The following is a 15,541-nucleotide window of genomic DNA, read 5'->3' on the forward strand; positions in this document are numbered from 1 at the left end:
TATAATTTGTCAATTAAGGTGACAGCCGATTATATAAGTTCATTATGCTTAAAAGGGATTTTTTTTTTAAATCCTGCATAAGTGGAAAATAAACCTCTGACAAATAATTTACACATTAAAACAAAGAACTTAAGGAGATTGCCTGGCATTAATTAGAAGAAAAATAGTGATTTATAAGACCAAAAATGGTTTTAGGAAAGGAAATTATTAATAAAGTTTTCAAGTGGAGTTAGAATAGTTCAGAACTCTCAAACTCCATGGATGCTTTGTAGTGACATTTCTGAAAAACCCGTGGACTCAAAGTTGAAGCAAAAAAAGATGAAGTTTGGAACAGTTATTAATTTATACCATAAACTCAGTGCTGTTAGGAAAAAGAGAAAATTTCATATTTTATAAAGTTTTATTTTATAAAACTTTTTATCGCCTTTTTATTTTATAAAACTTTATATTTACGAACATTATACACTGTACCAAACCCCATGTTTTTCTATACCCTTCTTGTGTGTACTGCTATAACATTTATTCATCATCATCATCTGGAAATATAAAAAAAACCCTCATGTTGCTTATTCACAAAGTTGTAGAATCACAGAATCACAGAATAAGCTGAGTGGGAAGGGGCCCACAAGGATTATTGAAATTCAGCTCCTGACCCTGCACAGCACCATCCCCAAAATCACACCATGTGGCTGTGAGCATTGTCCAAATGCTTCTTGAACTCTTGCTGGTGCTGTGACCACTTCCCAACAGGGGAACCTGTTCCAGTGCCCAACCACACGCTGGGAGAAGAATCTCTTCCTAATATCCAACCTAAACCTCCCCTGACACAGCTTCAGGCCATTCCCTCAGGTCCTGTCACTGGTCACCGCAGAGAAGAGATCAGTGTCTGCCCCTTGTCTTCCCCTCATGAGGAAGTTGTAACTGCAATGAGGTCTCCCTTCAGACTCCTCCAGGCTGAACAGACCAAGTGACCTCAGCTGCTCCTCATACAGCTTCCCCTCAAGGCTCTTCACCATTTTTGTTGCACTCCTTTGGACACTCTCTAATAGTCTAATGCCTTTTTTATATTGTGGCACCCAAAGCTGCACACAGCACTCAAGGTGAGGCTGTCCCAGTGCAGAGCAGAGCAGGGCAGGGCAGGACAATCTCCTCCCTTGCCTGGCTGGCAATGCTGTGCCTGATGCCCCCCCAGGACACACCTGGCCCTCCTGACTGCCAGGGCACTGCTGACTTATGGTCAAATTTCCCTTAACCAAGACCCCCAGGTCAGTTTCTGCCACGCTGCACTCCAGCATACATCCAGGGCTGTCCCATCCCAGGCGCAAAATCAATAACTTTCCTTGTTAAACTTCATATGGCCAGCAATTGCCCAGCCCTCTCATTTGTCCAGGTCTCTCTGCAGGGTCTCCCTGTCCTCAGGAGAGTCAGCAGGTCCTCCTAACTTTCATCACCTGCAAACTTGCTTAATATCCATTCCAGTCTTACATCCATGTCATTTATGAAGTTCTTGAAAAGCACAGGACTGAAGATGGAGCCCTGCTGAACCCCACTAGTGACAGGTTGCCATTGTGATGTCAGCCCGTTCACTACAACCGTTTGACCTGACCTGAGCCAGTCACCCACCCATTACACGATGGACATTCTGTCTCAATGGGAGACAGTATTGAAATCCAAAGTTACATTACATCAACTGGCTGCCCTTGAAGTGGGTTACCTTGTCATATAAAGAAATCAGGTTTGATAAGCAGGGCTTTCCTCTGACAAAGCTGAGCTGGCTGTGATCAATGGCTGCATTGTCTTTCAGGTGTTTTTCAATACCTCCCAGAATAATCTTCTCCATAAGTTTACCAGCTGCTGTAGTAAGCCTAATAGACCTGTAGTTTCTGGGGTCCTCCTCCATGCCCTTCTTGAAAATCAGGACAATGTTTTCCATCTTCCAGTTATCTGGGACTGCTCTGGATTCCCAAGACCACTGTCTTCGAAGTGTGCCTTGGTTTCTTAAAGAATAATTTGTCAGGATCAGTGTCCTGGCCAGGAGGTCTATACTAGACTCCCACAATAACATCTGTATTATTTGTCCCTTCATTCTTATCCTGGTGCTCTCAACAATGCCATTGCCAAGTTTGAGCTTCATACATTCTACCCTTTCTATTACATACAATGCCACCCCTCTGCCTTTTCTACCTTGCCTATCCCTCCTGAAGAACTTGTAACTATTCAACAGGGCACTCCAGACACAGGACTCATCCCACCAGGTTTCACTTATGCTAAAGATATCATAACTCTGGGACCAGACCAAAGCCACGACCTCCTCTTGTTTGTTCTCCAAGCTGCACAAATTGGTGTAGAAACATTTCAGGTGTGGTACTATGTAGTCAACATAGCCAACACTTCGTAAAACAGATTGAGGGATCCCATGAGTTCTTGCTTCCTTAGATTTTGTCACACCATGCCATCACTCATCACTGGCAAGCCTGGTTTTGTCCCTTCCACCCTTCCAAGCTAGTTTACAGTGCAGTCAATGAGCCCTGCTAGCTCCTGTGCTAGAACTCTTTCTCCTCTGAGACAGGTGCATCCTTTCAAATGTCAGTCAATCAGGTGTTAAATAAATCATTCCATGGTCAACAAACCCAAAATTTTTCCATTGACATCAACCTCAGAGCCATGCATTGACTGGATAGGTCTGCCTATTCCTATCAATATTATTCCTTGTTCCTGGAGGAATCGAGAAAATCACTACCTGTGCTCCTGATCTCTCTACCAATCACTATATGGCCCTGAAGTCTCTTTTGATTGCCCCTGATCTTGTCTTTGTTATTTCGTCATTGCCAGTTGGAACAACTAATAGTGGATAGTAATCAGAGGGCCTTGGTAGACTGGAGTGTTTTCCAGGGTCCCTTAACCATGCTCCTAGGAGACAGTAGACTTCCCTGTGAGTTGTGTGCAGTCTTCATGTTGGGCCCTTTGTTCACCTGGAAAGGAGTCTCGTTTTACAACTACCCTTCTTTTCCTGTTAACAGTTGAGGTCTTGATGCTGGGTACTTGCTAATTTAATGAAAATAGAAGTAATTTGTACAAATTAAAAACATTTCCAATTAGCATACAAGAATTTTGGGAATGGATCTTGCCATAAAGAACATCTCAGATTTCTCTTTTATTATGTATATAAAAAATTCAACATACCAGTGGGACATATATGTTGTCCAGAGCTTTCCCAACTTTTTCTTCCTATTTCTTCCTATTTCAACAACCCTCCTGTGCTTGTTGATGTTTACTGTCTCTTTGAATGCCCTGAAAGGTTTTTGGGCATGATGTTGGGGGGAGGGGGGGAATTTTTTTCAGTTTTAGTTTTGTATTCTAAGTTTTAACATTACAGTGATGCTTTGAGTGTGAACTTCTCACACTGCCATGGCACCTCCCACAGTCTATTGTGCTTGGCATGTTTTCTGTAAGGGAAAATTTCCAGATAGATTGATCTCATACATTACAAAACTAGATATTTTTAAATTATATGTGTTTTGAATTTGCTCATACATTTGCTATTTGTCCCATGCTAATGTAGAGTTGTAAAAAAAAAAAAAAGGCTTTGGAATTCATAATTTTGAGTCTGACATTTGACAAAGTTCTTGAATTTTCATTTTTATTCCTTTCCCTGTCCCAGGACTACAATTTGGTAAGTCTGTATTTCCCAGTGGATATATAAACAGATAGCTATCATCCATCATTGTTACAGTGCAGTACCACTGTCAGACAGAAGTGTAATAAAGTGGCAAATATTTATCTAAACTGCAAGGAAAGTATCAGTCTTACCTAATATTTTCCAGAATTTAGATGATTACTTTCCTAGATATTTTTCAAACATATCTTCAGACAGGGATCCTTAAAAAAAAATAATTTTACTTTTTTTTGTACTTGCTTCTGTGAACAATAGATTAGAAAGCCATCAACAACAGTGTTTGGTTAACCACTATTATTTTACTGAGAAAGATTAAATGATTTATGTTACTTCCTAAAACCAATAAAGTTAAGTTTAATCAGATTAGCCTAATGCTTCTCAACAAACACTATTATCTTTTTACTAGTGGCATGCAAATTTTTCCAAATTGCAGACTACTGCAGTGCAACCTTTCATTTAGCTTTTAAAATGAAATTCATATCTGTGATTACATAACTCCATTTTGGCATTGTGTAATGAAATATTATTGGAAGTGGTGTAGACTCTGGAATATAAGGCTATGTATAACATCTTTGGGAGAGATCCAGAAATAGCTTAATACCGATTTAGATTGGCTATTTGGAAAAGTTTCTTCACCAAAAGGGCTGTCAAGCCTGAGGAAGTTGATGAGTCACCATCCCTGTAGGTATTTGTGTACACGGGGCACTCAGGGACATGGTTAAGTGGTGAACTTGGCAGTGCTGAGTTAACAGTTGTACTGGGTGAGCTTAAAGTTCTTTTCCAACTTAAGCAATGCTATTATTCTCTGATGCTATATATTTAGTCAGGCTTTTTTTGTATATCTGATATCTGATGGGGACGAAGCCAAAGCATGAGTGGCATACAGGCTTTACTACTGTGTCTCCAGGTTTTAGAGATGCTTAAGAATATTTCCCATACGAATCTGATTTCTTCAGAACATGCATGCGTGAGAAGTACATAATTCTGATGTAGGAACTTGAAGAATTTGGATAAAAGCATGTCACTCACTGGCACATCTGTCTTTGCCCTCAGAAACTTTATGACCAGGGGATAGTGATTTAGTACTAAATTTGTTTTAAAAACTGGCAGTTTAAAACCACATATAGAGATGTGCTTTCAGAGCCCAGAGTAACTTCTCAGCCTCCCCTTCCTTTGCAACATCCTTTGAAGCATCAGAGATACTTCAGTAGACCTGGAGAATGAGGGTGGTATAGGAGTGCCTAAATATGCAGTCATGGAATTACTCATCCAGGGATCTTATTTGAAGCCTCAGATGGGGAAAGGAGAGCCTGGGAGGAGTCAGAGTTTGCTTCTACTGAATGCTTAATTTTCACTATGTTAATAGTAGCAGAGACCAGACAGTCTCTTCACCTTCAGAGCAGTCCTACAGTCACGGCTTTTGTTACTCCTCTTATATCCATGTCTATTCTATAATATTTTATTGCTATCTATAACTATTCAAGCATTGGAAATTCGCAGAAGTAATTATATCTGGCTGTCTCATATCCTGAGTGAGTGAATATAACTGCTTCTGTCATTGTGTGGGGAGAAAAAAAAACAAATACAGACAGATTGTCTTCATGTCTTACATAAGGGCTTTTAAAAAAAAAAAATCTGCCAGAGACCTTCTGTGAGGGTTGGAAAAAAGGACTTCTAGGGAAGTCTTGCCTGCTGCATTCTCAGTCCAGGCAGGTTCATGTACTCAAGAACAGTAAGATTGAAAGTACTCACCAGTTCTCACTGCTGAATACTTGTTTTGTCCCTGTTGGCAGAAAGGGGTTAAAAGTAGAAGAGTGGTGAGGAAAATGGTAGATTTATTCAAGTGACCTTGCAGCTGAGAAAGCCAAGGCCTGGAGAATAACAGTATGGAAAACCCCATATAGTATGCCTACTGCCTCTGTCTGTTTTGAGAAGTAAAATCTTTGTGTATAGATAACATGGATGTTTGGAGAGACTTGGAGGCACCCTCATAGACATGCTTGAGCTCCCTGACTTAGGAGAGAGAAGATCAAAGCTCAGAGATCATAAAAAGGCTCAGAGGATATCACAGTAAGGTGTGTAGGCCTTTGATGAATTTGTGCAAACAGCAGGCCCACCACCCGTCAGGATTGACTGAGCCTGATGGTGCCTGTGTTGCCATTTGTGTGTTGCTGCTGGGATCCTCTGGGTAGTGGGGTAGTGAAACAACTTTGCTCTTTATATTTCAGCTCTGGTTTTGTGGTTGTTCTAACTGCGCCTGGCTCTCAGCGGCCGGGATGGAGGTTCGCCAGCTCGCTGTCCCGCTTGTGGCGGCAGGGCAGACACGCGCGTGGCCACTCCCGAGTCTCTGCCGAGACTGTCGCGGGTGGCGGTGATTGCTGCGGCGTGGGTAGCACAGCAGAGGCACAGGGCACGAGGAAACCGAGGCAGAGGAATAAGGGAAGGACACTTGTCTGAGTCTCCAAAGATTTAATCTCGAAGTGGGGCAGAGCAAGTGACAAATCTGAACCTGAAGGGGCTACTTTTATAGGGTAGAGGGAACATGGGGAGGACACAACCTTTGACCAATAGGAGGGCATTAGGGGAGGGGTGCAGGGTAAGGGTTCCCCAATAGAAGCCAACATGGGGAGGGAGCAAGCCCCACAACCCATTTCTGCTTCGAGGAAGGGATGAAAGGGAACACTCTAGAACCAAAGGAGTGTGCTATCTTTGACAGAGAGGGGTAAGATAAAATAACAGACTACCACACCAACTGCCTGCCTGTGTCAAGTCACACAGTCTCCTGCCCAGCACTCTGGCTTCATGTATCTCTTTTGGAGGTGACTAAATTTGTTGGCCATAGTGTCCTTCAGACAAAGGACACAAAGCCCGTGCCTTCCAGGACAGGGGTCAGTAAAGCTGCAGTTGAGGATTATGGCACTTTATGGTTAAGACTTTCAGCACAGAAAAATAACTTTTACTTCTAGCAGTCCTGTAGATTGGATCCCAAGCTATAGGATTTTGGCCTTGATGGGTTTGCAGTGGGTTGGTTAAAAATTACCACTATAGACTGCTTTCAGATTCTTTTTGAGATTATTGATCAAGGGTACATGGTGAGGCTCAGCTGTTGATTTCCATGGCTTTGATACAAGTCAGGCAATGGCAACAAGAAAACAAGCTTGATCTTGAAGTACAAGTAGGAATTTTTTAACCCTGCTTATAGTAGGGATAAAGTGGATATAGTATAAGAGGGTTTTTTAGGCACATTTTTTCATAGGATATTTCATTAAAAACCTCATTATGGAGAGGGATGATCAAAGCTGCTTCTGCCTTGGCCTTGAGAATTGGTCTTCTTTCTTCTCCCAGGAGTTCAGAAAATACAATGGAATCATATTACCCTGGACCTCACCTACATGAGTCTCAGGTAGCTGAAAACTACTGCTGTTGTCTCTACTGCTCCTGCTCCTGTTTACTGATTCCAGCAATTGTCCTGTTTAGTACATACACTTTATGTGTTCTGCTAAAGAAACTTTTTTTTTAATTAAAAAAAGGAAAGCTGTCACATGATTTATTTGTGGACTATACACCTGTATGAAGAGTTACTTCACTGAGTCACTTTACTGTAAGCTGTGATAGGCTAAGAAACAGATGCAATAAGGGATGAACATTGTCAGTAGTTGTCATGTTTCAATCTTGCATGTATAGCCTCAGTACCAGCAGATGGTAGGACAAGAACAGGACCTTACCTTTGTATTTAACCTTGCAAAACTGTCTATATATGGTGGTCCTCAAAGCTGACAATGCTGAAGAGGAAGACAACCATCAGCATGATCAAACAGTTCCAAGGGAATTACCAAGGTGGAAGAGCCTGTTCTCACAGCTGCAGTGAATGTGTTTATGTGTGAGTGTGTAGAGCTCTGAGTGTGCCTATGTGATTAGAGCTTTTGGGAATTATCTACAATAAATATTCAGAAACTTGAATGGGGTTGCTAATGGTATTTAAGTGTTCTGTAGTATTGGTTATCAGTATATTGCAGATACTGATCTTGAAATTCTTCCGCAAAGACTGCTTGTCAATTACGTGCTGCTAATAATTCAAGAAACTACTTTCACATCATCACAGGATCACATAATGATGAAATTTGGAAGGAAACTCTGTAGGTCACTGGGTTGAACCCCTTGCTCAAGCAGAGCCATCTAGAGCAGATTGCCCAGGACCACATTCAAATAGCTTTTGAATATCCCTGAAGATGGAGATTCCACTTCTCTGGGCAACCTGTGCTGGTGTTCTACCACTGCCAAAGTGAAAAAGTGTTTCCTGTGTTCAGAAGGAACCCTTTGTGTTTCAGTTTGTGCCTGTTGCCTTTGGGCACCACTGAAAAGAGTTTAGGTCTGTCTTGCTTGCATCATTCTCTAAGGTATTTACCTAAGATATTTAAATACATTGATGAGATTTATCCTCTTAAGCTTTCTCTTCTCCAGGGTGAACATTCCCAGCTGTCTCTTCTTATCCTCATATGTGAGATGCTTCAGGTCCCCTAATGATCCTGGTAGCCCTTTGTTGGATTCTTTCCAGTATGTCCATGTCTCTTTTGTACTGAGGCTACCTAGAAATGGCCTCCAACTAGACTTTGTGCCACTAATCACCAACCACAGGCAGGCTCTACCTGTTTAGATCGTTTCCAATTAACTTCACTGCTCTCCTGCCCATATTTTGCCATTTTCTCTAAGTGAATCTTACCAGACAGGGTCACAGGCCTGACTGAAGTCCAAGCAAACAGTATCCTCTTCTTTGCCCTCACCTATCAGGAATTTTTTCATAGAAGGTTATCAAGTATCCTTGGGGTTATCAAGTATCCTTGGGGTCACAACAACCCCAAGCAACAATATATGTTTGAGGAAGAGTGGCTGAAAAAACGCTGAGAGGAAAATGGTGCTGATCGACAGCTTGCTGAATGTGAGCCAGCGTGTGCCCAGGTGGCCAAGAAGGACAATGACATCCTGGTTTGTATCAAAATTAGTGCAGCCATCAGGAATAGAACCTCTGTACTCAGCACTGGTAAGGTCACACCTTAAACTCTGTGTTCAGCTTTGAGCCCTTCAGTACAAGAAGATTAAGGTGTTGAAGTGTTTCCAGAGAGGGCCAATAGAGCGGGTGAAGGGTCTGGAGCACAAATTTTATGAGGAACATCTGTGGGAGCTGAAGTTGCTTAGCCTGCAAAAATGGATACTCAGGGAGATTTTATCACTCTCTACAACTGAAAGTAGTTTTCAGTGTGGTGGGGATGGTCTCTTTATATATAGGTAAAGAGGAAATAGATTCAAGCTGCACTACAGGAGGTCTGCATAGCAGATTAGGAACATTTTATTCACTGGAAGGGTTATCAAGCATTGGAACAGGCTGCCCAGGGAAGTGGGGAGTCAGAGTCCTTGGAGATATTTAAAAGACATGTAGACATGATGCTTGGGAAATGATTTTGTGGTGAGCTTGGAAGTGTTAGGTTAACAGTTGGACTCAATGACCCTTTCCCAATCTAAATGATTCCATGATTCTATGATTAAGCTGGTGAAGCATAACTTCCCCCTGGTAAAACCAGGCTGACTACTCCTCACCACCTGCTTGACCTTCATCTGTCTAGAAATGAATTCCAACATAAGCTGCTCCATCACCTACCCAGGAATCAAGATGAATCTGATTGGCTTGTAGTTCCCTGGATCCTCCTTTTTTGCCTTTCTTGAAGATAGGAGTAACATTTTCTTTCCTCTAGTTCTCATGGACCTCTCCTGGAGCCTTCAAAAATAATTGAGAGTTGCCTTACAATGACATCAGCCAGCTCCCTCAGGACTCATGGCTGCACCTCATCAGGGCCCATGAACTACTACCCTGAAGTCAAATTTGCCTGCTTGGTTTAGACTGTGTGTGTGGGAATGCCATGGGAAACTACAGTCATTTAGCATAAGGCATTTCCCCAGAGTCCTCTACCCCCCAATGCAAATGAGCACATGCCCATCACCTGTCAGTTTGTGGTTGTCATCTCCCCAAGTTCTGGAAAGTTCCCCATTCTCGTTGTAACTAATGGGTCCCTCTGTAAACCACTCCTTCCCTTTTCCTTCATTGGCCCAGTTTATCTTACCCCATCCCTGCTCCTCCCTTACACCCTCTTCCCATTGGATCATTTGTACCCTAGTTACTCCTTCCCTCCCCAGTTATGTACTCTGGCCCCTCCTTCCCCGGGGCATTTTGGAGTCTGCTTCCCCGAGTGTGGTTGTCTCCCTGCTCCTATTTCTGCCTCCCTACTCCGTCAATCAACCCTCAATAAACCCGCTCGGATTCCAGCAGCTCAAGAGTCCTTCTGTCTTCCTGGTGGGGATTTTAATTACGCTATCCAGGCACCCGTTGAGCAGCCAACTGAGGGTCACCCTGTGGGACTCAGTCCGGGGTGCCCATATGTGTGAACTTAGCAGTTTTTCTCTTAAGCACACAGTTCTGTGCAATTATAACTTGGAAATGCAACTGAGTCAATCTTCAAGAAAGAATGAAAGACACCTCTGATTTTTCCCAGAAAACTGTGAATAATCTGTTTATTTGTTAAAGAGATTGACACTTAAAAGAAAAGTACATATGGATGTCTTTTAAAAATGTAATACAATATTAAATTATATGCACTCCAAGGCTTTTATCTTAGTTATTGCAATAAGGTATTTCAATGTGAACATTTTTGTTCCAGGAACTGCATATTGTATCATTAATTAAATAAAAAACCCTCCGTCAATTATTTGATTTCAGTCCCTGGACCAAAAAAGAAAAAGAAAAAAAAAAAAAAATAAAAAAAAGAAAAAAAGAAAAAACCCAACCTCACAAAAATGTTATATTACGTTATAACTTTCCAACACAATTTTGAAAATGCACATAATTTTTGATGTAATACTCAATAAATTGAATCAGAAAGTACTCAGCTGCATGACTGTTCTCTAAATAATTTAAATTCTGCTGCCATTAATTTTAAGAAATATTGATTTGTTTTTCATTTTGTCTATGGTTTTTGACAAGATATGTTCAGTTAATATCCTATAAATTGGGTGAGATGGACTGATAGTGAGAGGTGTTCATCTGTATGAACACAGTCATAGTGAGTCAGGGTTAAGAATTAGAGAAGTGTTAAATATTAATTTTCTGTCCTTTAAATTATTTTTTGGATTGTCTTTATTGTGTGTGCACGTTTCATCTTTCCACTTTGCTGTTTAGATCCTTTGCATGCTAAGTAGACAAAATCACATTTAGCTATTTTCCTCCTAGTCATGTTTTTCTATATGCGGAAACGCTAGGTGAAATCTTAACCACAGAAACACAGAAACAACAGGAAATAGAGGGTCCAACATTGGTAATTAGTAAGAATATATCATCCAGAAATCCCCAGTAGAGTTGCACCAGTATTGATTTTTCAGTTTAAGAGTGGAGAGCTTTTACGTCCCCAACAGGTCCTTCCTAAATCACTAATATCATCTGCCAGAATTGCAGCATCACAACATAAATCTTCTAGATAAGCCCTGGGCATGTCAAGAACAAGACAGAAAAAGGCCACACAGAATATTGCAATAAGGTCTTCTGGAGAAACTTTCTTCCAAAATCTAGTGCAGTGATCCATTGAACTCCTTGTGAGGATCCAGTAGGCTTGATTTAAAGAGGAGCTGACAGACAGACCCAGGAATTAATGTCTCACCCTTAGAAGCTGCCTACATTCATCATGCATCTTACAGGAACAGGAATCAGTCACAGAAAGCAATGGGAAAGTCACAGAAAGCACCTCGCCCTTAGCCTCTGGTATGGACACATCTGTGACTGCTGAGAAAGCTTGAGTCTTACCCATAAATGACATCCATCATTACTCAGAGAAACAGCAGAAACCCCAGGCAGTGCAAGCTAAACCTTTTTTTTTCTGTCTTCCTTTCCTCTTTCCAATATCATTTTTCCAAGGTCTCCACATTCAGTCTTAAGCTAACTGATCAAGTATTTCTCTTGGGACAGTTTTCTACCAGATTTATACAAAGTTAGTGGTCAATTCTAATTCTTATGATATCTGTGTCTTGAAAGAAGAATGATGAAAATAATCCCAAAGAGATCCTTTAGGTTTATGTACTTTTCTTAAGGATCTCACTTACAAAGTATTTAATGTTCATTTAATGATGAACTTTGAGCTCTTACAAACACTATAGTCTGGGAATGAGTACTGTCTCTGATGTCGTAGTGTTCTTTCATACATTAAATTTCTGATAAATTTGCTGGTTTGATTCATAACAGAAATAAAGGAAGACCAGATTCCTTCTCTCTGTTGAAGTTTCTTTTCCTTCTGGAAAAAAAAATAATTTCAAGAAGAGACCAATAAGTTTCTCAAGTTGCAATATCTACTCACTGGAGCTGTAATGTAAACTGTAAAAATAATGTGAGTTAGAAAGGCCTTAAGCTGTGCTGATACTACATTTAATGGTAAACCACAAACTGAAAATGCACAATATTTAATGTTACTCTAAAGATATGGAGTTATCAAATTTATGAGCTACTAAATAACTTAAAGTAGAAACCTTTTGCAAAATTCAGGAGAACATACAGAAGAAATACATTTTGCTCAGGAATGCAATACACATGCCTTTTCCCTTTCATATCACAATTCTGAGAAAGTTTTCACTTCCAATTCAGTTGTCTGAGAAAGAAAAAGTATGTGTCCACCCCATCTATTTTTAGGTATAGAATAGTTTGCAAATATGAAGGTTGTTTTTTGCCTTGATTACCTTGTTTGTTTCCAGCCACCAGGGAAGCAAGTTAAATATGTTAATCTTGCACTTCTGGGTTACATTTCTCCTCAAATAACCCCCAATATACTGTGTGTTATAGACATTTATTTTCTTTTCCTACAGGTCAGTATGCATCTGGCTTTTGAACAATTATGTAGCTAGAAAAGTGAAACAAGAGAACAAAACACAAACTATAACCTCTTCATGTAAGTGGAATTCCGAAGAGGAACTGTAAGCTTGAAATCAGAAAATGTTTCTTTCTATATATAATTCAGAGAGATTGACACTTTTTCCACAAGGAAGAGTTTTTTGTTATTCCAAATTGGATCTGATGAATAATCCATACTCACATACAGAAAGAGTGATGCAATAAAGTAGAGCAGAAGTGATATCTAGGGCATCAGCATTTCAGAAAGCTGAGTACTAAAAAAGCTGAATCTTAGTACTGCATTCATCATTTTATTACATGTGGAATTTAAGAAACTCAGAGATTATTCTGATTGTCTGTTTTTTTCTTTTTGAAGCAGAACTAAACAAAGATAGAAGACTGTAGAGTTACTCTGTGTCATATGAGTCAATAATGTTCCATTTGGCTGTGTAATTCCTGGAAATAATTACTAGATAGTTCAGCAAATAAGTGTTGCTACTGACTCTCTGACTTCCTTGTTTTCGCCCAGCTCCTCTTTCCCGGGGCACTGGCCAGGTGCTTCCGGGAGCAGCCGGAGAGAAGCAGCAAACACCTTTGAGGGTTCGTTTGATACAGGCAGAGCTATTTAGAGAGTGCGATCAAGACCAGGATAAAGAGACTCAAGAGATTGGACACTTGTTGTGCAGTCCAAAGTAGGTTGTATTTGCTCGAACGCCGCACATACAAGTGACCATGGTCAGGGGTTGAGTTACAGGTTATATAAGGGAAAATAAGAGATAAGGTGAAACCAATAGAACAATGCCCAGTATGAATACATTATAGGTAAAATCCAAAGGGAATAGCTTCAGGGGAAGGATGAATACACGTAAAAATACAGAATAGAAACTCCAGCTTTAGGTTTAGGAAACAGAAACTCCCATTTCAAATTCACAAAGCCTTTTTGCTCCGTTTGTGTAGCTGTACACTACAACATCTCCCTCTTTTTTGTTTAATAAAATGAACGGAGCTTTGGGGGAAGAAGAAACTGCGGCTATCAAACTGCAGTGTTGTTTTGTTTTCCATCTTCCCACCATTCTCCTCCCGTGGTGGCAGCAGCAACTACAACAGGTGCGGAGGCTGCAAACTTGGAGGAGGCAATGCTAAAAATTATTCTCTTAAAAATCCCAGATGATAGCAAAACTAAAAAAATTGCAATTACAAAATAACAAATGTCCTTTCGAAGGGACAACACCCACCCAGAAAGATCCCAGCCCTTAAACACGCCCTTGAACATTCCTCATTCTCCTGCTTTTCTGGAGCCAAATGAGGAGCAGGAATGTAGAAATTGACATCCTGCTAGTCTGAAAGAAAAATGAAATCATACAACAGGGTAAATTAACTATAAAAAATTCTACCAGTATAAAGGAAAAACAGGAATTAGGGTTCTCTTCCTCCCTTGCAGCGTTTCCTGTTTGACGCAACTGCGTCATCTGTGGGGTCTCCAACACCCCCCTGACCCACCCCATTTGTATCATCACACAGGATAGGTCTGCGCTCCCCAATTAGTTTTTTTGCTGGTTGGAGAATTCTCCCCCCCACTCCCTTCCCCCATGACGAGGTGCTGTCCCCCGAAAGGGGCACTGGCTGATGAAATGGCCTTCCTGATTGCAGTAAAAACACCTGCATTTGGGAGGAGGAGAACTCGATGTTGGAGTTTCTGGGGTTGCTGATGTAGGGGCAACCACTTTTTCCTGAGGACTTTCTACTAAGTCCTCTGCCATCAGTGTGGCTTTTCTTGTGCACTCCTCGATGAGCCGATCCAGCGTAGGTGGAGGTGACGCTGGAAGAGCCATGATGACTTGCCGACAGGCATCATTTGCATTTGTGGTGACAATTTCAAACGTGATTTCATCTCATGCTTCTTGCCCTTCCACCTTTTCTCGACCATGTCTCTCACTCGATCAACAAAATCCATGAATGGCTCTGAAACAGATTGCTTGAGAGCGATATAAGGTATTATAGGTTCTTTTGAGGGCATACTAAGAAATGCCCGTTCTGCTGCATCTTTTGTGAGATCTAACAGTGGCCTTGGAATCCCTGCTGCTTGTTTTTGAGCTTGGTTCCAATTCCCCTCACCCACAAGATGTTCGAGGGTGATCTCCTCACCTTCTATATCTTTTGCATAATCGGGACTCTGCAAAACTCCTGGAAGAAGGTCTCCTGCAAACCTTTTCCAAGTTCTTTCCCACATTCTGTATGCTGATGGAGGGAGCAAGCAACTGAACAAGAACTTTAAATCAGTGGGAACTAAGGTGTTAGAATTGAAAGTTGCCTTTAACATGCTCCTAAAAAATTTGCTTTTTTGCCCAAATTCACGTTTTGTTTTGCAGAGTTCCTTTATGCTTTCATATGAAAGTGGTTCCCATCTGGGGTTTTGCCCTCTTGCGTTGTACAACACTGGCGCGAGAAACAAGGAATTTGAATCCTTGCCTGCTTTCTGTTTCCTGGCTTCGGCTTCCCCACCTTTCCCGTTGCCATGGGAACCAGAGGCTGGGCCTTGGGAAGCAGGAGGAGGGGGGCAGGGTCCGGAGGCTCGGGGGTGGAGGTTTCTGTGGGAGTGGCTGAGGTTGGTGATGCCGTGTGGAGCGGGGCAAGATCGGGTGATGGAACCTTGAGGGGTGGAGCAGAAGGAACCACCTGGAGGGGCGGTGCTGTGGGTGGAGGCTTGCAATAGCACTTGGGCGGGGTTTCATCTGCCGCAAGAGAGGGGAGGAGGGGTCAGGACAAAGGGAAGGAGGGTCAGGGACTCGTGGGGGGGGGGGGGTACCTGGGAAGGAGGAGTTCCCGCCGCGCTTCTTTGTCCATCTTGTGATGAGACAAAAGCCCCCGCCGCGCGGCCGCCACCATCTTGTGGCGGTTTGTCCCCTGAGGAGTGAGGGAAGGGGTTAGAAGGAGTACAGCATTTTTGG

The 15,541-nt window shown here is 41.7% G+C and overlaps 1 long non-coding RNA gene across 1 annotated transcript; it reads left to right on the top strand.

Annotated features, from left to right (window-relative positions):
• Nucleotides 1-5,653: 5,653 nt before the first annotated feature.
• On the top strand, nt 5,654-7,217 carry LOC128820275 (uncharacterized). The gene is made up of 2 exons (XR_008440868.1): nt 5,654-5,746; nt 7,022-7,217. It is a non-coding gene; the product is annotated as an uncharacterized LOC128820275 (long non-coding RNA).
• The last annotated feature ends 8,324 nt before the right edge of the window (nt 7,218-15,541 follow it).

Source organism: Vidua macroura, chromosome 1 (assembly GCF_024509145.1).
Source record: "Vidua macroura isolate BioBank_ID:100142 chromosome 1, ASM2450914v1, whole genome shotgun sequence".
Taxonomy (NCBI): domain Eukaryota; kingdom Metazoa; phylum Chordata; class Aves; order Passeriformes; family Viduidae; genus Vidua; species Vidua macroura.